Here is a 23,641-nt window from a genome sequence, read left to right on the forward strand (position 1 = left end):
TGGGCATGTTTTTTCATTCTCAGTGTTTCCAGATGAGGCAGGCTATTTTGACCGGCATTGGACAACCGAGCATGGCGTGGGGTCAGGGAATGGGAACCTGAGCCCTCCGCGTGCTATAGTTGACATCTTCACCATTTATACGCCCCCCCCCCTTTCATTTTGTACGCACATAACTATACACACTGCAGGGAGTGGCGTGGCCCTTACAGGCATGTTTGTGTGGATTTTTTTTGTGTGCGTTAGTTTACCAACAATGAGGACACAGAATAATTTGTTTTTAAAACACCCTCCCTCACCAAGCTTTCACTCGCGCACCCCCCCCCTCTCTCTCGCTCTGTCTCGCGCGGTCGCGTTCCTCCACGCCCCCCGTGTGGGAGTGGAGCACTTTTATTCACAGTGCCAGTCTTATTTGAGTTGAACATCAAGGCCAGCGTGTTCCAAGGTCCAAGGTCTGTTTATGAAATGTACAGCAATGCACACGGGAATGTACGGTGGCACTTCTAGTGAAGTGGCATTCAAGTATGGGGTAATTTATTATTTTTTTTTGCTAAAAGGAATGCTTAATTTCAACTCTATTCGTTTGAAAGTGTTTTGTGCCTTATAAGGTATCGCATTCAAAACGTTGACAACTCTGCCACTTTGAAAGGGTCGACGCAATTCCTTTTATCCGCAGCAGGGGGGCAATAAGTGCTCTAGCCAGCAGAAAAGAGTGCTCTTTGTTTCGCCAGCACCCTCACAATAAGAGGACCCGCCTTTTTTGTGCCTTGCCACGACCTGCCCTGACCTCTAATGTATTTATTTAAGCTTTTTTTTAATATAGCATGTCATTACCCAAAGGTTCAAGAGAACTTTACAGTAGATAAAGTTCGTTAAATAAGGTCCAAAATTACAAAGTAGCAGATTGTTACATAAGGCATATATTTGCAAATGTACGCTTTACATCCTTATATCTGTTTGCTTTACAACAAACTAAGATCATTATACAAGGTCCAACATTAAAAAATGGCATATGATACATAGAGCACAGAATTACAGCTGTTCGTAGTAGGGAGTATAAGATGCAGCAATAAACCGATAGTCTGTCGGCTGGTGCCAAGTAGGGACATAGTTTCACTTTCAGCGGTTTAGGGGTTGGCGCATTAGAGTACACGTTAATCTGCTTTCAACGGTGTTGGGTGTAATGTCTGCATCATTTTGGTTCTGGTCAGGCTGCAGACATTAAAGAAATGTCACATTTTGTTTGGGTTACCTTGCGGAGAGTGTGATGGATAAAGCCAGGGCTTTTCTCATCGTTAACAAATATTATTAAATATGATAAGAATTGTGGGCTATACATTTTTCCCTTTTTGGTTTGGATGGGGGCAGGGGGTGCTAGTATGACACACTGGCGCTGGTGCATAAACACTGTTCATCAGGCCGCGGTGAAGGGGTGCTCATTGTCTTTCCAATGCCAGAGCTTTGCTTCACCCTCACACACCTCTCACCCTCACACCCCCTCACATCCCCTCACCCTACCTCACCCCCTCACCCTGCCTCACCCCCTCTCATCCCCTCACCCCCTCACCCTCGCTCACACTCGCTCACCCTCACACTCACTCACCCTCACACCCCTCACCCTTTGACCCTCACACACCATCTCAACCTCACACCCCCTCACCCTCACACCCCCAAACACCCCCTCAACCTCACACACTCTCAACCTCACACACTCTCACCCTCACACACTCTCACCCTCACACACCCTCGCCCACCCTCTCACCCTCACTTACCCTCTCACCCTCACACACCCTCTCACCCTCACACACCCTCACACTCCCTCTCACCCTCACATCCACTCAACCTCACACTCCCTCTCCCTCACACCCCCTCACCCACTCACACCCCCTCACTGTTACACACCCTCACTCACACACCCGCACCCCCAAACACCCTCACCCTCACACAGACCCACATCCTCTCACACCCTCTCACCCTCACACACCCTCTCACCCACTCACCCTCACCCCCCTCACCCCACCCTCCAACTCCACTCTCCAACTCCAACTCCACTGTCAAAACTCCAACTCCAAACTCCACCCTCCAACTCCACCCTCCACCCTCCAACTCCACCCTCCACCCTCCAACTCCACCCTCCAACACCACCCTCCAACTCCCAATTCCACCCTCCAACTCCACCCTCCAACTCCAAATCCAACCTTCCAATTCCACCCTCCAACTCCACCCTCCAACTCCACCCTCCAACTCCAAATCCACCCTCCAACTCCACCTTCCAACTCCAAATCCACCCTTCAACTCCACCCTCCAAATCTAAACTCCACCCTCCAACTCCACCCTCCAAGTCCAAACTCCACCCTCCAACTCCACCCTCCAACTCCACCCTCAAACTCCAACTCCAAACTCCACCCTCCAACTCCACCCTCCAACTCCACCCTCCAAGTCCAAACTCCACCCTCAGAACCCCACCCTCAGAACTCCACCCTCCAACTCCACCCTCCAACTCCAACCCCACCCTCCAACTCCACCCTCCAACTCCACCCTCCAACTCCAGCTTCCAACTCCACCCTCCAACTCCACCCTCCAACTCCACCCTCCAAGTCCAAACTCCACCCTCCAACTCCACCCTCCAACTCCACCCTCAAACTCCAACTCCAAACTCCGCCCTCAAACTCCACCCTCCAACTCCACCCTCCAAGTCCAAACTCCACCCTCAGAACTCCACCCTCAGAACTCCACCCTCCAACTCCAACTCCAACTCCACCCTCCAACTCCAACTCCACCCTCCAACTCCACCCTCCAACCCCACCATCCAAATCTAACATGAAAAAAGAAATCCACCTTCCAAAACCAAATATACCCTCTAAATCCAGCCCACACTCTATCTATCGCCTACACTCCATTTATCGCCCACACTCTATCTATCGCCCATACTCTATCGCCCACACTCTATCTATCGCCCACACTCTTATCTATCGCCCACACTCTTATCTATCGCCCACGCTCTTATCTATTGTCCACACTCTTATCTATTGCCCACACTCTTATCTATCGCCCTCACTCTTATCTATCGCCCTCACTCTTATCTATCGCCCTCACTCTTATCTATTGCCCTCACTCTTATCTAACAACCTCACTCTTATCTATCGCCCTCACTCTTATCTATCGCCCTCACTCTTATCTATCGCCCACACTCTTATCTGTCGCCCACACTCTTATCTGTCGCCCTCACTCTTATCTGTCGCCTTCACTCTTTCTATCTATCGGCCTCACTCTATTTATCTATCTATCTATCGGCCTCACTCTATTTATCTATCGCTCTCACTCTATCTATCTTTTGCCTTCCCACTATCTATCGCCTTCATTCTATCTATCTATCGCACAACCACAGCATCACTCAGGGGCACCACAGCATCACTATGCGCTACCACAGCATCACTCGTCGCCACCACATCACTCCGCACCACCACACCATCAATCTGTACAACCATTCAACAACAACTGGTTCAAATATGTTCTCTCAATGTTTCAAACTTTATTACAAATGTCACAAAAAGATGTTAATATTTCACTTCTGTTCTTGGATTTTCGTCACAATAAAATACACTGAACATAATCTTCACAAAAGTTATTTCCAAAAGTTTAAGTTATTGCCATTATAAATTACAAGAACTTTTATTAAGTATTATTTAAGTATTAATTATTTTAAAAAATGAAAAGCCATTGTTATTTGTAATATCAATACATCTAAGTCACGTAAATTAAAAACATGTTGCATTACAAATGCTATAGGTGTCACATTTGCAAAAATTAAAAGTATTGGCATTGTAAATGACAAAGCTATTCATTTCCCTATTTACAAAACCAACACATACATAACAATTATGTCATTTACAAGACCAACAGCTCAAACTTTCCTAATGCGAGACCTATTGCATTACAAATACTTGTTTAATGTACTTATAGTAACAGGCACCCTGGAAGTAGTCAGCAATGTTTGGGAGGGGTGGATTTGGCTGCAGGTCTGGGCTTTCCAGTCTTAACACTGGTTCTCGTCCGTGGAGTGTTGTACAATAGGGGAGGGCGAGATCAGTGGAGGGGTGGGAGTCACTGGGAAACATGCAGGAAGTGCTTATTTTCCAGACCGGCCAAAAGATAGGTAGTTTGGTAGTTATAGTTAGGACCTTGTTTCTAAAGGAAAAACGTTTTTTTGTTTGCCAATATCTTTGGCGTCGTTTGATGAATCTTGGTGAAATTTAGAAAACCAATATGCCACTCAGTTCAGCTGCTGTGTTAAAAGTTTTGGGATGTTTTGTCACGCGGGGGCCGAGACAAAGGGGCTCCCAAAATGCTTTTTCTCCATATTAATTTCTATAGGAAACTGTTGACGCAGCTACAGCCCAAACTGCTCAACGGAATGACACCACATTTGGCAGAAAGGTAGCTCTTGGGCCAGAGAGCACTTGTTTTGTTAAATGGTTTAAATCCGTTTAGTAGTTCCAGAGAAATTTAAAGATTTCTTAGATATGCAACTTGGAATGCAGAGGATTCGCGAACCCTCCCTATCTTGTGCCTGAAATCTGATTGGCTACCACCACTTCAAACCAGGAAGTGTTGGCAGCCATATTGTGACTTGATTAAATCAAGTCACAAGAAAAAAGGTAAAAAACCTGAAGAAATAAGAAAAGGCCTGCTCAGGGGGGTCCAGGCAAAAAAAACATTTTGTTTAAAAAAATTCGGCAGGACTCGATGTAGAACTGCAAATCCAGCCAAAAATGGGGAAAAAAAACTAAGCACGGGTTCCCGCGATTCATTTCCTGGGGGCAATATTAAAAAGAGAAGCAGGGGCCCACGTGAGCCCCCAAAGCCCTGGGTTCCGCCACCTCCTCAGGGCTTTATTCTTTAAAAAAATACGTGGGTGGCTCCTGCCCCGCACACATCCCCGGGGACCGCCACCTCTCCGGGGCTAAATTCAGAAAAATGCTTGAGGGGGCTCCAGCCCTCCCACAGAACCCCGGGAACAGCCATCTCCCCGGGGCTATATTTAAAAGAAAGGTGAGGGGAGGTCAAGCCCCCCCACACAGCCGCCACCACCAGCACACCACCACCTCCTTGGGGTTAAAATACTGTTGGAGGGGGGCCGTGTGGCCCCCTCGTGAAGCAGTAAATGGCTCTGGGTACCACCACACCCCAGGGCCGACTCCAGTAATGTCCCGGGGGGGCCCACCCCTAGAACATTGCAGTTTGCTATGGCTTGGCGGGAGACCTGCTACCACCAAGCCATAGCAAGCTCTGGTCCGCTTCATGGCAGCGAGAGCAGTGAAAAATGCTCTCGCTTCCATGAAGCTGACCAGAATTGCTTTTGGGCAGAGGGAGCTGCATGTTTGCAGCTCACTCTGCCCAAAAGCAATGTTGGCTCCCGCAGTAAGAGACTTGAAGCTCCTCCTGCGATCCCCAACAAAGTGGCCATGCCCCAGGGACGAAGTCCCCGGGCCAGTATCAGCCCGGGGGGCGGCCGCGAAGACCCCCTACCCATTTTTTTTCAAAGCCTAAGGCCTGGACTCAGGGAATGGGGTCCCTGGGGCCGAAATTGGCCTAAGGAGGAAGGGTGAGCAGCCTCCCTCCAAAACTTACAAAATAATAAAATACAGGGCAGGCCCAAAAGAGAAAGCCATCGGTTTGCTTTGTAAAGAGAAAGGAAATGTTCATAAGAGGTATAACCTGGAATGGCACAACAGAACATGACACTCTGGATACACTGAGAACTTCTAATTGAACTCAAAACTGCGCTTGCAAAAGTGGCATCAATAAAGTATTGGCTTCTTTCCCAGCAGCAGCTCTTTCTTTGTCAGATGAAGGAATCTGAGTCTGTTACAGAAGCATTATTCAAAATATGCTTCTTGCTTGCCAAACACAAGAAACCGTTCACAGAGGCAGAGCTGATGAAGAAATGTTTCCTTTCAGCATCCGAAATTTTATATGAAAACTACATTAATAAAGCCAGATTTTAAAGGACATCCACGCATTACAACTATCTGATTCCACACGTGCCCGCAGAATCGAAGCAATGGGTTTAAATGTCCAGGAGAAGGTGATCAAAGCAGTCAGAGAGTCACCGTTCTTCACCATGGATGAGTTCACAGATATCGGAGGTGTGGCACAGTTATTAGTTTTGGTGAGATATTTGTACCAAACGCTTCATACCAAAGAAGAGCTCCTGTGCCTTCTACCACTGCAAGGGTACACAAGAGGAGACGATATACTGGACACCATGTAAAACTACTTTGAAGCGCATCACATACCATTGAATACTCTTGTCAGCATCACAAATGATGGGGCTCCTGCCATGGTAGGCCTTGACAGAGGCTTTGCATCTCTGTCTAAAAAGAAACTCGCCGGCAGACTGTGATAGACTACCACTGCGTTATTCACCAAGAAGTATGGTGTGCAAAATTAAAGCATGGAGAACTGAATATTGTCCTGAAAGTTGCAGTGAAAATTGTTAATTTTATTTGTGCGAAAGCTCTTATCCATATACTTTTCAAAGCAATGCTGCAGGATTCCGAAGCTGAATATACAGACCGCTTGATGCACACTGACGTGTGATGGCTAAGCAAAGGAAAGAGGTCATTGCATTGCTTCCTGAAATTGAACGATTTGTGAACAGTAGAGGTCAATCATTCCCGGAACTAACAGATGTGAAATGGCAACCACAGCTTTTGTGCTCCATGATGAATGGTATTTACTCATTTGAAAGTAAATTTGTTCTAATCAAAGAACATCTGGATGATGCTGACTTCACCCACTTCCCCAAACTGTTGGCTGTGATGCAGAGGTTTCCAGGTGCACAAGAAATTCTGTCAAAGCTAGACCCTGGTGCATTTCTTGAGGAAATTTCTGAAGAAATAAAAAAGCAATTTTCTCAATTCAGAGCCCTCACCCCTCTGTACAGGATGGTTGAAAACCCCTGGATGGCGAGTGCACAAAATCTTGACTTTGTTGCCCTTATTAGCTTGCAAGGGGGCAAGCAGAAATAGAACTGATTGATATGCAGCACAATTCAGCCATCAAAGCATTTTTTTGGGGCAGGCACCAGAAGAATTATGGAAAATTGTGCCTTCTGACAAATTTCCTCTTCATTTTACAGTAGCCCAAAAGTTAATTTGTATCTTTGCGTCAACTTATATTTTATAAGTTAATTTTCCACAATGGGACTGTTGAAGAGTAAACTCAGAAATAAGCTTACAGACTTACATCTGGATCAGCTCTTAAGACTTGCTGTTTCAGATATAGTATCAGACTACAGGACTGTTAGACCTGGCACCTTGGCGTGGGTCTCCCTTCCACTTTTTCTGCTGCCTCATGTGTTTTTGCTGGTGTTAGATGCTTTGGGAACTGTGCCACTGCTGTCCAGTGCCACAGTGCAAGTGCTCCCTATTGTAAATTTATGTATGGATTAGTGATTCCATGATTGGCTGATTTGGCTTACTGGTCAGGCCCTAGTACAGTGCACTGAGTGTGCCCAGGGCTTGTACACCAAATTCTGCTAATGGGCTTGCAAAGCGATACCAAAGGGGAAACACTCTCCTCCAGTCAAATGATCTGGGTTTAATCCATCATCATTCTTTAGCTCACTCCGCCACCCCAGTTTAGACATGGCCATATGCAAATCAGTCTGACCCTGTGCCTCATGGGAACAGTCCAGCACAAACTGCCAAGCCATGTCTTCCCTGGACCGGAAACAAGCATCCTGGGACCAGTTTCTAGATAATCAGCCATCATCAGCCAGGCTAGCTTGAATCCAGTGGCATAGTGGGCTTGCAGCACTGGTTTTGCCACCCAGAGAAGAGAGCCTGTAAAAGTGTGTCTCAGGTCTGCCATTACAGAACCTTTGTGCAGTCTGGTACTGCCATGTTGACTGGGCACATGCACCCAATTGCCAGTCCCTAAACCTTTCCTTTTCTTCATATCAGACACCCCTATGGTAGGCCCATGGGCAGGGTGCATTGTAAGTATAAGGTAGGACAAACCCTGATGTGTGTGACATGTCCTAATAGTGAATTACAGCCATTTTCGTTTTTCACTATTGCAAGGCTACCTATTCCCCATAGGCCAGAATGGGCAGTTTGATTATTACATTTTATAATCCTAACTGACTCGGGGAACTAGGTAGAATTTCGAGTTTAATATGCCTGAACTCAGAATAATGAAATACATATTTTAGTAAAGTTGGTTTTATTATTCTGTGTTTGAAAATACCACTTTTAGAAAGTAGGTATTTTCTTGCCTAACCTTTCAAGCGGCCTCTGCTAGGTTGTGTATTCCTTTGTCTGGAGTTTGTGATTGACAGGGCTGGGGGATTCCAGTAGACAAGCTGGACCAGACCAGTGGTGAATAGAGAGATCTGAATCTAGATGGGAGGGAGGAGTTGCACCTGGGACCTGAATACGGCTGTGCCTTCCCTCCACAATGCTGGCTTCACCTCCTGTGGTGCGTCTGATGTCTCTGCCCTGCACTGTGAAAGGAAAGAAGGAGTCATGTAAACAGAGTTCTCCAGGACTGACCAGAACTGGTTTGGACTAGGCAAAGGCCTCTCTGCCTTCAGAGAACAAAGACAAATGGTGTATAGAGGAGACCCAAACCCCAGAACTTTAAATCACTTTTGGACAAGAAGAAGAAACATTTGCTGAGGTGTGGAACCAGAGAGACTGAGGAGAGACTATCCCTAAACTGAAGTGCTGCTTGGGGGATTGGCCTGCAGTGGTTTCCTTACTGCCAAAGAAAGGAGAGAGGAACTTTGTGTACATCAACTTGTAAGGATCTCCAAGGGCTTGAGAACAGAGCTTGCCTCCTTCTGAAGTCTCAGGGACAACAGGCTTCACCCACCAGCTCCCCAGGAGTTCTCCTGAAGTGCCTGCAGCTGTGCTGGACTTTTTGTGACTTGCGCATCGCAAAGAGCTGGAAGCGCGACTCACGAGCAAGAAGCATGACGCCGAACTGCCTCTGCAGCGTCACAACACGAAGAGCACCTCGAATCGCCGCAGAAGAGGATCGACGTCGCAGCAGATGCTGCCGCATCACTGGGAAGTGTGTCGCAGGGCCTGTTGCGGCCCCAAGAACCGCTGAGACATTGCAGACCTCCCGAAACGCCTCGCATCGCTGGAGAAGAGGATCGATGTTGCAGCAGAGGGCGCCGCATCACCAGGAAGAGTGTCGCAGGGCCTGTCGCGGCTCGCATCGTTGTCGAAGCACCACGCAACGCCGGAGAAGCAGATCGATGTCGCAACAGACACCGCCGCATCTCCAGGAAGCGTGTCACGGCTCGCATCATTATCAATGCAACTCGCATTGCCAGGGGAGAGGATCAACGTTACAGCAGATGCAGCCACACCACCGGGAATCGTGTCGCAGGGCCTGTCGCAGCCCCCAAGAACTACTGAGTCATCGCAGAGCCCCGAAGCGCCTCGCATCACTGGAGAAGAGGATCGACGTTGCAGCAGATGCAGCTGCATCTCCAGGAAGCGTGTCGGCCTGTCGTGGCTCGCACATTGTCGAAGCACCGTGTATTGCCGGAAATGAGGATCGCCATCGCAGCAGATGCCGCCGCATCACCGAGAAGCGTGTTGCGGCTCGCATCATTGTCAAAGCAACTCGTATTGCCAGGGGAGAGGATCGACGTCGCAGCAGACGCTGCCGCATCACTGGGAAGCGTGTTGCAGGGCCTGTCGAGGCTCAAATCGTGTGGAAACATTTTGCATCATCGGAGAAGAGGACCTGCGTCGCAGCAGATGCCGCCGTATAACCGGGATGCGTGTCGCATCACGAACAAAGCACCATCTTTGTTTCTTTGCACCAGATCTTCAAAGCATCAAGTTCTTGCAACACATTTTTCATTGTATTGCACTACGCATCTGTCACGGGCGGGTGTACCCTGGCAAAGTACAGATCAACCAAGAGACTGGTGGGAGGTACAGGATGTCATAGCACCTCTTCTTTTCCCACGCCAGGATGACTGTTTCTATTTGTCCCAACCTGACACCACAGAATTGAGCCCCAGTCCCTTTAACTGGGACGCAGTATCTGTAGACTCCGCCCCCAGCAATGACGTCATAGCCCTCGGACCAACAAGAGGAGACGATATCCGGAAGACCGTGTGTGTTATCACCGGAGGTCGGGAAAAGCAAGGAGAAAGAGGAGTATTGAAGAGTGGAGAATGAGACGGAGAACAGAGGTGTACGGGGACAACATCTAGCCCAGCAGGAGCGGAGATGAATCAAGAGACGGCGGGAGAGCCAGGAGGCCACCCGGAACACGCTTCACAGAGCCATGCTCCAGGAGGTGCGTGGCTAACACAGGTACGAAAGCGGTTCGCAGGCTGGGTAGGGAGGTGGGAGAGGCCTGACGGATAGAGGTGCCAGCCCCTTATCGACCATTGTAAATAGCTAAACCCCAACCCAACACCCCCTCTCCTCTCCGCCAGATGTGTAGCACTGGTTTGTTTGGGTTGCTCCCTCACTCCCTTTTCCCACAAAAACACTACGTCACAAGAATATTTACCCCTGTTTTCAACTTTTCTTTTGGGGTTCCCGAGTCCAACCAAGCTGTCTTCCGACCCCTGGGAAAGGAGGAAGGAGAACGCACGGTGAGTGAAGGAGAAGTCGTTAGGAAACTGGAAGGACCCGGAGGAGGCATATCGTTGTTACTCTTGTTTATACCTGCATACTGGCTACACGCAGAAAACGAGTATTCCACAAAATAAAACCTGCTTTACCCCGACCTAGTATCCCGCGCATTTCTTCGGAACCGCTACAGCATCTGAAGGTACATTGATTCAAAGTGTCGCATTTTAAGATCTATAGAGAACTAAGCTAATTCTACTATTTTAAGAAGAGTATTGTGGATTGTTGTTGTTTATATTCTTGTGTTAAATCTATATAAAAGATACTTATTTTTAATATACAACTTGTGTGGTGTCCATCTGTAGTGTTGTCACTTGATTACTGTAGGTGTTCACAAATGCTTTACACACTGCCTCTGAGATAAGCCTGTCTGCTCGTGCCAAGCTACCAAGGGGGTGAGCAGGGGTTACTTTAGGAGTGTTCCCTTCTTACACTGACTAGACGCAAGGGTCGCTATTTGTCACAAGTACCTACCTGTGCCAATTAGAGACCCCCAAATCTAACATTGGTGGTCAGCGATGAGGATTTGGACTTGCATCTGCGATTCATATACAGTGATTGGTGAACACTACTATTGAGTGCAGACCAAACGCAACCACATACTTTTGGTAGATTGTTTTTCCTGGGATTTTCTATTTTTGCAAAGAACTGCCAAGTTTAACTACCATGGGGAAAACAGCATCCATAGCATCTGTTGATTGTGATTGGGAAGAGGAGAGACTGGAATGCTACACTTGTAACCAGCTCAAGCACTTCTGCAGGAGGTTCAAAGTTTCTGTGACCGGTATCTCCAGAAAGGAGGAGTTCCAAAAGGCGATACGGGCCTGGGTCGAAGCAAGGAATACCCCTGAGGAAGGGGCTGAGAATGCAGATGGGCAGTTGGAGGGGCCATTGGGCCCCAGGGGAGGAGAGCACCCTACCCTGCAGGTAGCAGTGTCTCTGCCAAGAGTCTGTCCCCAGAGGAGCTGGAGGACAGGGAAACGTCTAGGATGCATGAAATGGAGCTTGCCTAGCTCAAATTGAGTAGGCAACTGGAGTTAGAAAATATGATATTGGCCCTAGAGGAAAGGAAAATACAGTTGGCGCATGAGAAAAGTTTGAAGAAGTTGGAATTGAAAGCAAGGAGCTTTGAAATTACTTCCTCTGGTGGTGACACACCATCAAAGCCTGTTGAAGCTAGGGTGTATATTCCTAAAGATGTGGTGAAATAATTTTATAAGAATGATGATATTGGGCAGTGATTCAGAGCCTATGAGGTAGCCATATCTTCCCCCGGGTCCCTGAGAAAGATTGGGCAGCGGATTTGTGGGGGCGGTTCCTTAATGAGGGGCGGGAGACATTGTTAGACTTGCCTTCTGAAGTCCATAATTCTTATAGCCACATGAAAGATGCATTAATGTCCAGGTATGGTTTGACCCCTGAACTGTATAGACAGAGGTTCAGGAGTTGCAAGAAGATAGAGGGCAGTACCTTTGTGGAATATGTCACTTTCTTTTGCAGAGCATTGGATGGTTGGGTGAAGGGCAGCAAAGTTAATGATATTCAGGAGCTCTTTGATTTGAATGCATGGGAGCACTTGTCCAGTAATTGTTTTCCAGAGCTGCTCCAGCACCAGATTGATAGTAGGCCGACTAACCCTAGAAAGCTTGCTGAAGAGGCGGACTGCTGGGTGAGTTCCCGGGTCCACAAGGGTCATGTGGGAGACTCAGCCAAAGGCTGGCAGGGTCCTCAGCAGAAGAGTGGGGGGGGGAAAGGGTAAACAGAAGGAGTTCCATAAAGGGCCCCAAAGTAATTCCCAAGGGAAAGGTTTCCAGCCTCCCCCTTAGAGAAAGCAAGGGACCCCTGAAGTGTTACAAGTGTGGGGCCTGGATCATAAGGTAAATGATCCACAGTGCCCCCAGTTTGGAAAAGCAGCACCCCCTGGTGCTCCACCCCGGCAGATAGCGAGTGTAGCCTTGGGGGAGGAGATTGGTGTCCCAGGTGGGTGGGGTCCCGCTGAGATGTCCCTTGTCTCTTTAGGAGACTGTGAGGTGGTTTCTGGGATCCAACTGCCCAACAACACTAAGAAATATGGGCAGTGGGTGACCATCAATGGCCATAAGGTGGAGGCTCTTAGTGATACAGGAGCCAGTGTGACAGCTGTCAAGTGTCACCTGATGTCTCAAGAGCAGATTGTCCCTTATGCATTTTGCTGAGTTGTTGCTGCCGACAACACAGATAGCCATTGTCCAATGGCTCAGGTTCCCTTTGAGTGGGGGGGGGGGGGGTCTCTGGTACTCTTCAGGTAGCTATGAGGCCCACCATGCCTGATGACTGTTTGTTGGGGAACGATTTGGAGAGCTCATCTTGGGGAAAGGTTGAGCGGAGTACTCACTTGAAGATGTTGGGTCTGCCTAACTGGGCGTGTGTGACCATGCGGTCAATGGCAGTCCGTAGGGGTGCTCAAGGGGACCAGGAACCTGAGAGGGAGGCCTAGGGATCTGCCTTAGAGAGAAGAGTCAGGAGGTGCGGGAAACCGGCCCGAAGTTCCCACGGTGTGGAGGAGGTAGACCCTGAGGGGGATGCCTTTGAGCCTACAGGGGAACAGGTAGCTGAACTGGGGGACCTGCCTGAGCTGACCCATTGGCAGCAGGAAGGAGAACCCTCCAGGGAAGAATTCTGCAAGGAGCAGAGAGAATGCCCTTCTCTTGTGGGTGCGGCAACAGGCTGCAAGCCAGGTAGCAGGTGATCAGTCTGGATCACATTGGATATACTGGAAGAATGGTCTCCTGTATAGTGAGCCTAAGGTTGCTGAGCCTGGGTCAGCCCGTATGCTGGTAGTACCCCAGCGCTTCAGAGCCTCCCTACTGGGGCTAGCTCATGATGTGCCATTGGCAGGACATTTGGAGCAGGACAAGACCTTTGAAAGGCTTGTCAACCACTTTCATTGGCCCCAAATGCGCAAGAGTTCAGACACTCATTGCAAGACATGTCAGACTTGCCAGGCAAGTGGAAAGAGTGGAAGGAAGCAGAAGGCTCCTCTCCAGCCATTCCCTGTGGTCAGCACCCCCTTTGGGCGGGTGGGTATTGATATTGTGGGGCCACTGGACTCCCAAGACAGCCATGGGCAACATGTTCATCCTGGTCTTGGTGGACCATGCCACCCAGTACCCAGAAGCCAAACCTCTGAGCACAGTGATGGCTGCATGGTGGGACGGGCACTGATGGGAATTTTCTCACGAGTGGGATTCCCTAGAGAGGTAGTGTCTGACCGAGGTATAAACTTAATTTCTAAGTATATGAAGTCCTTGTGGCAGGAGTGTGGGGTAACCTACAAGTTTACCACTCCTTATCCACCCCCAAGGAAACAGGTTGGTTGAGAGATTCATACCTGGGAGCATGCAAGGATGTTACAAAGAAACTGCAAACAGTACAAAATGAAGCTGCGAGACTGATATGTATGTTACCAAAAAGATCCCCTACGTCATCTTATCTCCGGAGTCTCCATTGGCTCCGTATTGAACAATGAGCAAAATTTAAAGCTCTATGCTTTATGCATAGAATCAAGGCTGGTAAGGCTCCTGCCTATTTGAGCTCGCTGGTCCAGCAATACACCCCCCCTAGAACCCTACGTTCCTCGACCCAACATAAGTTCCAGGTACCTAGGATAAATCGAGTCAGACAGGGAGGTCGCTCCTTCTCCTATCTGGCCCCCACATTGTGGAACTCCCTTCCAATTCATCTTTGTACAAATGAATGCTATTTGCAATTCCGTAAGAATCTGAAAACATGGCTGTTCAACCAATAACTCGATTTTCATTAACTCACTATCCCTCCTTATTACTTGTTTCAGTTTCACTTTAGCGCCGGGAAACCTTAGGGTAGCTGTTGCGCTCTACAAAAATAAATATAATAATAATAATAATAATAACCGAACCCTGAAAGGCATGATTATGGGTCTTGAGGAACCTATGAGGCATAAGTGGGATGTCCTCTCACCATGCCTGTTGTTTTCATACTGTGAGGGGTATACAGCAGGAATATCGACGTGGAAATATCAACAAGCAGAAATATCGAGGTAAGAATATCGACTGTGTTAAATATCGACAAATTAAATATCGATGTAGTAAATATTGTTTGTTTAGAATAGCAGAAATATCAACATTGCTAAATATCGTTGTAGTAAATATAGTTGAGATAAATATCGATGTAAATGATATTGATATAATTTTTTTAGTGTTATAATTTGTTTATTAATATGTATTTCTTTTAATTATTTATTTATATTTTTTTATGTGATTGATAAAAGTAAAATTTTAATATTTTTAACCCCTTCGATGCTTGTAACTGAACCATTCCGTCATCAGTCACGGTTGGGCTGTGCTGATGACGGAATAGTTCAGTCTCAACCACACCCATTTAAATGAGGGGCAGCACAGGAGGGGAATTCCATTAGCAGTGATGGAGTTAATACATTTTTAGTAAATATTTTAGGAGTGGGTTCTTGGTTTTATAGGGGATAAGGGTGGGTAGTAATTTAAAAATTGTGTGTTAAGATCTTATTTAAATTTACAATTTTAATGAAAAAAATAATGAAATTGGAAATTTAAAATTTTAAATTTGAAAATAATTAAAATATTTTACAAATGTATATTAAATTAAGTGTGTGAATGTTTTAGTAGCGGGTTGTTGTTTATGTAGGGGATAAGGGTGGGTAGTAATTTAAAAATTGTGTGTTATTTTTTTTTAAATTTACAATTGTAATAAAATATATTTGATTTTGAAATTTAAAATTTGAAAATCAAAATTAATTAAGATATTTTAAAAATGTATATTAAATTAAGTGTGTGAAGGTTTTAGTAGCGGGTTGTTGGTAATATAGGGGATAAGGGTGGGTAGTAATTTAAAAATTGTGTGTAAAGTATTTATTTAAATTTACTATGTGTGTGAACATTTTATAAATGTAACAAAATTTAAGAAAAAAAATTGTTAAATTCGAAATTTTAAATTAGAAATTTGAAATTATGTGATATATTTTAAATTTGATATTTTCTAAAATTAGTAAATGTTGTAGGAGTTGGTTGTTGGGTTTATAGGGGGTTAGGGTGAGTTAGAATAGTACATTTTTATGGTTTACGCTCCAGCACTTTCCCTGAGTTATGTTGGATTTGGAGTTAGAATAGTAAATTATTATGGTTTACTGTCCAGCACTTTCCCTGAGTTATGTTGGATTTGGAGTTAGAATAGTAAATTATTATGGTTTGCTGACCAGCACTTTCCCTGAGTTATGTTGGATTTGGAGTTAGAATAGAAAATTATTATGGTTTACTGTCCAGCACTTTCCCTGAGTTATGTAGGATTTGGAGTTAGAATAGTAAATTATTATGGTTTACTGTCCAGCACATTCTCTGAGTTATGTTGGATTTGGAGTTAGAATAGTAAATTATTATGGTTTACTGTCCAGCACTTTCCCTGAGTTCTGTTGGATTTGGAGTTACAATAGTAAATTATTATGGTTTACTGTCCAGCACTTTCCCTGGGTTATGTTGGATTTGGAGTTAGAATAGTAAATTATTATGGTTCACTGTCCAGCACTTTCCCTGAGTTATGTTGGATTTGGAGTTAGAATAGTAAATCATTATGGTTTACTGTCCAGCACTTTCCCTGAGTTATGTTGGATTTGGCGTTAGAATAGCCAAATATTATGGTTTACTGTCCAGCACTTTCCCTGAGTTATGTTGGATTTGGAGTTAGAATAGTAAATTATTATGGTTTACTGTCCAGCACTTTCTCTGAGTTATGTTGGATTTGGAGTTAGAATAGTAAATCATTATGGTTTACTGTCCAGCACTTTCCCTGAGTTATGTTGGATTTGGAGTTAGAATAGTAAATTATTATGGTTTACTGTCTAGCACTTTCCCTGAGTTATGTTGGATTTGGCGTTAGAATAGCAAATTATTATGGTTTACTGTCCAGCACTTTCCCTGAGTTATGTTGGATTTGGAGTTAGAATAGTAAATTATTATGGTTTACTGTCCAGCACTTTCTCTGAGTTATGTTGGATTTGGAGTTAGAATAGTAAATTATTATGGTTTACTGTCCAGAACTTTACCTGAGTTATGTTGGATTTGGAGTTAGAATAGTAAATTATTATGGTTTACTGTCCAGCACTTTTCCTGAGTTATGTTGGATTTGGAGTTAGAATCGGTAATTATTATGGTTTAGTGTCCAGTGTTCTTATATAGAGTTTGGAATTAGGTTAGTATTTTTAAATTACTATATAGTGTTTTATTTACTTTAATAGTATTTGGAATTATAATACTGAAATGTTTTATTTTTTTTATTTTTTATATAATATTAAAATTAAAAAATAATATTTTGTATTAATATTTTTAAATATTCTGTAATATATTTTGAAGTATTTAAGATTATATTTAATACCATATGTATAAAAAACAATTACACATTTTTATAACATTTTTTTATTTATATCACATGCATGTACATTTATAAAGTACAATAGTAATAAATTCTTGTAAAATAAACAGTCTTTATTGTGTTAGTTCTGTTTGTAGATGGAAACATGTAAACATTTTTTTAAAAAATGACATTTGTATTTAGTGATGTATAACATTGCAGTATTTGTAACATATACATTGTAATTTTTATTAATTAGCAAATTAAATTTTATTTAATTTTAAAGAAATGTAATATGTTAATTAATGTAAAAGAAATTTTCATTTACAAAAGTATATACATACATTTTTTAACATTTGTATATTATAAATAAATAAACATTTAATTTAATAAACATATTTTTAATATACATACTTTTTTTATTATATATTTTCACATAAAAAAGTAATGTATATTTTACAATATTCATATGTTTATTTTAAACATTTAAAAAATCTTAACAATTTTCTAACAAAAATGTGCATATTTTTTAAAAAAATTTCATTCATTTTTATGGGGATTAAGTCCTATTTTTGTTTTAATTATGCTGCCATTTTGTTTTCTTTAGTTCACTTTTTAGACTATCTGCATCGTTGTTTGGGTCATTTGTGAAGACGGAACCTCGCGGTTAGGAGCTGCTGCGTGTTTGGTAATGTAAGTTTTATTTTAATTAAGTTTAGGTTACTTTTAATAAATTCTTTAGTTAGTAGTAGTGTATATGTGCTGCTATGTGTCTTATTCAACTGTTTATGTAAAATGTGCGTGTTATTTAAGTACGTTAGTCATAGCGTACTTTGTTTACTATCTAATATGAATGTAATGTTAATGTTTTGCATTTAAGTATTACTTTATGTATTTTAGTACGTTTTATATGTTATTTATTGGTTTTGTTGGTTTATTATTTGTGTAGGGTGGGTTTTGTCTGTACTTCATTTACAGGTGCCGGTTTTGGTGACCAGATGGAATTGCTCTCATTTTTTTTTTTAAATAGAGGAAATTGTTTATATACATTTCCTTATTTTTCGGGATTTTGGAGCGTTTTTTATCGTGAATTATTTTCGGGTTCTTATGGTTCCGTTACCCAGAGGATTGCTACGTTGGAATCTTTTTATACAGTTGTATTTTTTGTATTTTTTGGGGTTTGATTTCACGATGTGGATTGCTTTTGGTTGGATTTGTTTTTAAAGCATCTATTTCGGACAGATTCTACAGCTACAGAACCGTAAGTAATGATTTATTTAATTTTTGGGGTGGTTTATGTTTATTGGTGAGTTTGTATTTTATTTAGTTATATTATGTCTTGTGATAATAATTTCTATTTTACATTACATGACATAATTTAACTAATATAAAAAAAATGGTCTGTGTTATATATGGTTTTATGGTTTGCTATTTCTATTTTATTAAAGGATAGATTTTGCAATTAGGTCTATGTATTCTAGACCTTGGATACTTGGGTACATTCTTGTTTTTTTTTGTTGGAAGTATTCGTACATATTTATTGTTTGTTTGCTTAGTTTTGGTCCTATTTTTGATACAGATTGTTCAATTCTTAGCTCTTGGTAGCTTTGTTCTTTTTTGATGCATTGGATTAGTTTATGAAGTGTTGGTTGTGTTCTTCCTATTGTGGCTTGGAAGGCTTTATGCCATCCTTCTACCGCAATGTTGGTTTTGGCTTTTTGTGCTATAGTGCTAGCGTAGACATTCCACCAGGGAATTTGGAATTTAGGTTGTCTGCGGTGACCTGAACGATGTAATCTTCCTACTCAGGTGTCTTCAAAATAGTCTAAGAAGGGAGTTAATTTTTTTTCATTACTGCGGTAGAAAGGACTGTCAATTAATAAATTGTAGTAATTTGCCACTTCTGTTGTTGGGACGTATGCTAGTGCTATTAATTTTTTTATCTGGTAAGCAAAGTTGCTGTTTGTAGAGTATTCTATACTTAAGGTAGATTTTTGTAAGTGTCTCCATATACTTTGATTGTAGTGATAATAACACCCTTGTATTGCAGTGTGTGGGTATATTTTTAGTATAGCTTGTATCATAGCTATTTCAAAGTCTATTATGATTCTTTGTGGGTAGTAATTATCTGTTAAATCTTTGATTGTTGTTAAGATTTCTATGTAGGTTGCATTTGTTTTATTTGGCAGCAATGTATAAATTAAGGGGATATTAGTTTCCTGGTATTCACCGTGGATGGTGTAAAGTTGATAGAAAGGTTTTGGACACACTTTAAAAGTTCCGTCCATCATCCATGTTTCACACATTTTTAGTTTTTGCAAGTTGCTATTTGTTGCAAAAAGAAGAATTCTTTTATCATGGCTTTGGTTATCATACATTAAGAATTTGTCTTCTTAATGGGTAATAGTATATTCTGGATATATTTTAATTTCTTCAAAAGTTTGAGGTGGAGGTGGAGTTGGATCAGATGCTCTTTTAGTTTTAGCTATTAATCTTTTCAAGTTGGGGATTGAGGGTAACTGTCCTGTTACGTGTTCTGGGACTTTGGTCAAAACATTTTTTTAAATTGTAGTGCTTGTTTCTTGGGAGCCTGTACTTGCTTCTCTAAGTGTTTCTAATGCTTCCCTTGCTTCTACTTCAGTCACATTGGGTGGGTGGTTATGCTCACATACATTTACAACATTGTTATCTACAGTTGTAGCTCTACCCTAGCATGCAGTTGAATAATATTTGCTACATTTCCAATGTGTTTTGTTATCTTTGACTTTTTCTTGGGTGTAGGTATAACCCATGTAGCTGAGCATTATTTGTCCTTTTTGAGATGTTATAAAAGTATGTGTTTTTAGTAAATATGTAAAACATTTATTTCAATGTCTAGGTTTAAATAATAATTTTAAAAATGTACTTACAATGTTGTTTTTTCAGTTATTCTGATGTCTTTAGTTCTTATATGTGGAGTTTCACTGTTGTAATTTCTGTAGTTGTGGTAGAGAACAGTAGTAATTAATAATATTGTTTGATACTTATTTGTTTCTCTTTTCTGATCATTAATTTAAACTGTGAGTATACTTACTTAATTTTGTAGAAGCTGTTGTTTGCGTAGATGTAGCTTGGTAGATGTTCTGACCGACTTTTTCGGCCCTTTCTTGAGGGAAGGTGAGTGGAGGTGACTTTAGTCTACTATCATTCTAATAGAAGGATTAGAACCGTAACTAGAGCCTATTTCACAAGGCGTGTTGACACAATCCTGTACCCTTTTCCTTAGATCAGGGTTTATAAATCTATGTTGAGGGATAGATTCATTAGTATTAGTGATAATCCGTCCTTTTGTAAGAGTATTAGTATACTTTTCATGGAGTTATGCTGACTGTGGGCCTTTTAGGCCTCAAACCGGAGAGACTCCATCTTTCTTTCTGCCCCAGCAGCTTGAGATGCTTCTAGGTCAAATGTAATGTTTTAGTTACGAGGTGTTGTTCGCTTGGAGAGAACCGGCTCAGGCTGGCCCTTATCGAAAGACTGTATTTTTCTCCATGCCGAAGACATAACATCAGGCCGGCCGGCTGAGAACGTGTCCTTGGTACGGGGAGGTACAAGAATTTGGTGGGCGGCAGGTGACTGGCCGTAACTTTCCATGAAGGGACAAGCTTCCATATTAGCGAAAGCATGAGGCAGTGAGTTAGTCAGTTGGTAGGCGGCAGCTAGTTGTTAGCATCAATGCAATTAACTATTCCAAGGCAGACAGTCGCCATTTTGAAGTCCGAGGAAGACCGAGAAGCTAATACTCTCTTAGAAAGATTGAAGTTGCTTTAATTGGAACAGCTGGCGAGCTTTGACATTAAGATCAGAGCATACAAAGTGAAACAGTTGAGGGAACGAATACCAGAGTGGTAGAAACTGAGTTATAAGATGGAAGCTGAAAAGTGAAGATAGTCCGTGATTGAGAGCAGAGAGGAGTAAAGCAGAACAGCTAGAGAGAAAGCAGCTGATGAGAGGAAGGTTCCAGTGACTTGGAGGGAAGCAGAGGAGACAGAGCATAGCTGTGCAGACGTGTATCCGTGACTGCAGAGGTGTGACCCTAAGACGAGCCAAGGCACAGACGAGAAGGGAACCCAGATGACTGCTGAGTCCAGACTTCATATTAATAAGGTGACGTCGACCCTTTCTTATTAGCGTGCACACATTCTAACCTTTCACTTTCCTTTTCAGGCTATGTGTTATAGTATAGTATTATGTTATATTTGATGTTATTGATTAATAAAGATACCCCAGTTCTTGGTGAATCAGTGTGTGGACATACTTCATTCTTATATAGTAAAGTTAGCCTTTCTTCTAGTCAGGTACTGTTGCATGAACGGATGCTATTCCCGATCAGGTAAATGTTAACTGAATAATGAGGGAGAGAGGAGCCCTTGAAATAGAGAATAAGTTGTACACCGTGTAATTCGACCATTCTTGTGTGATCCATAATATTGTAGTATTGTACCTCTAGTGAATAGCGAGAGATTCCCCTGACATGAAGAGCTAATGGTATTCCTAGGAAAGTGATTGTCGTTGTAAGGCGGCGTTAATGAGAGCATCAGGGGGGATACCGATGTCTATACCCACAGGATTGTGGCTTGGATGAAAATAGAGAGAGAGCATCAGGGGGGATACTGATGTCTATACCCACAGGATTGTGGCTTGTGAGAAATAAGAGAGCACCAGGGGGGACACTGGTGTGGATCTAATGAGAGCACTGGTTGCGGTCAGTGTGTAACGGTAAGTAATCAGAACTGCCCTAGGGTAGATTAGTCTGGGTCCGTGTGGCCGCGAGACTATAGTGTATGAGTGAGGTATTGTAAAAGATCCAAGCATGTATATTGCTAATTCCCCATCCTTGGGTAGGAAACATAGATACCTGTTGTAAATAGGTCCTAAGGAGGGAGGTGATTACGTTTCGGCTGGGTTAGTGGGGTTCTGGTGAGCTGATCCTATCTGGTCTGAAAATCCGGTCGTTACAGTAGATGAAGTTTGTTGATTCTGAAAAAGTAAGTGTTTGTATTAGTTTTATATTATATTTGTATATATTTATAGCTCATACAATATTAAGTCATTTTAAAATTTAGTTTGCTATATTTTTATTTATTTGTAACATTTCTATGTAGGCATTGATAAGGCAGTTCATTTTTTAGTACATTTATTCATTGTGGCTGTTTTTGGTAGGAATTTATAGTTTAAATAAAAAAGAGAGAGCATTTATTTAGTTTGGGGAGTTTAGCTAAGTTTCTTGAGGCTTTTATAGTACATAAAATGGGAGTTTCCTTTCTTGTGTTGTAGTAAAATTTGTTGTAGTAGTTGTTCTAGGTGAGTATTCTTTTCTCATCAGCAAAGTAACAGTTTTTCTCCCAGTTTGGTCCAAAAATTGTAATTTTAGTTAAGCATGTAAATTTTTTTATAGTAGTCAGTTAAGTATTTCTGCATTTTGATTGGTTTGATGACATTTATTTTAAATCCATTGGTTGAGAAGTTTAGTTTGAATTTGATATCCGTTATTGTTTAATGAGGCTGTTTTATTTGTTATTTAGTACTAGTATATAATTAAAGATGTTTTGTATGTGTTTTATATTTATTGTTTATAATGCTAAGAATGTTTAAAAATGTAAAGTGTTTATAAAAATATTATTAATTGAGTATATTTGAATTATTAAGTATGTTTATATTAATTAGTGTATTGATAAATAATTTATATATTTTTCAAGCATATAGTATATTTATATATGTTTATTAAGCATTATTTAAAATGTAATAATAATTAAATAGTAATTTTGCTGAGAGCATTGTGTATTTACTGTTAAAGAAAAAAGTCGATATTTTCTCTATTTGTAAATAGGCAGTAAGTAAGTCGATAATTGTGCTATTGATATTTGTGGTGTGTTTAATATCATTTAAAGAATTGTCGATAATTTTGTAGTCGATATTTATGTAGTCGATATAATTTAAAACGATATTATTTTAGTCGATGATAAAATATCGATATTTGTGTAAATCCTTGTTTAAGTATATGGTGACAATATTTTTGTAGACAATGTTTTTGCGACATCTCCCAGGAAACTTCCCCAGCATGTATATAGCTACATGCTGGCCTTCAGAAACCAGACTAGGTGTTTCAGACAACTTGCTGAGGCGAATCTGGAAGCCAGCCAGGAGGAGATGAAGCGTGGTACGACCAGAATGCCACTCTGGTAGAGCTTCAGCCTGGTCAGAAAGTGTGGAACATGGCACCAGTGGAGCCCTGCGCGCTCCAGGATAAGTGGACCGGACCATTTGAGGTGGTGGAGCGCAAAAGTCCTGTTACCTACTTGGTGGACTTGCAGACTCCCAGGAACCCCTTGAGGGTCCTGCATTTCAACCGCCTGAAGCCCCATTTAGAGAGGTCCGAAGTGGGTATGCTCCTAGCGACAGATGCTGGAATGGAGGGGGAGACCAAGCCTCTTCCTGACCTCCTGTGTGCAACAGAGCAAGATGGGTCAGTGGATGGTGTGAACCGCTCTGTCAGGTTCTAGCCGGTTGCGTCTGCAGAGGGATTAATACTA

Source organism: Lissotriton vulgaris, chromosome 11 (genome assembly GCF_964263255.1).
Source record: "Lissotriton vulgaris chromosome 11, aLisVul1.2, whole genome shotgun sequence".
Classification (NCBI taxonomy): Eukaryota; Metazoa; Chordata; class Amphibia; order Caudata; family Salamandridae; genus Lissotriton; species Lissotriton vulgaris.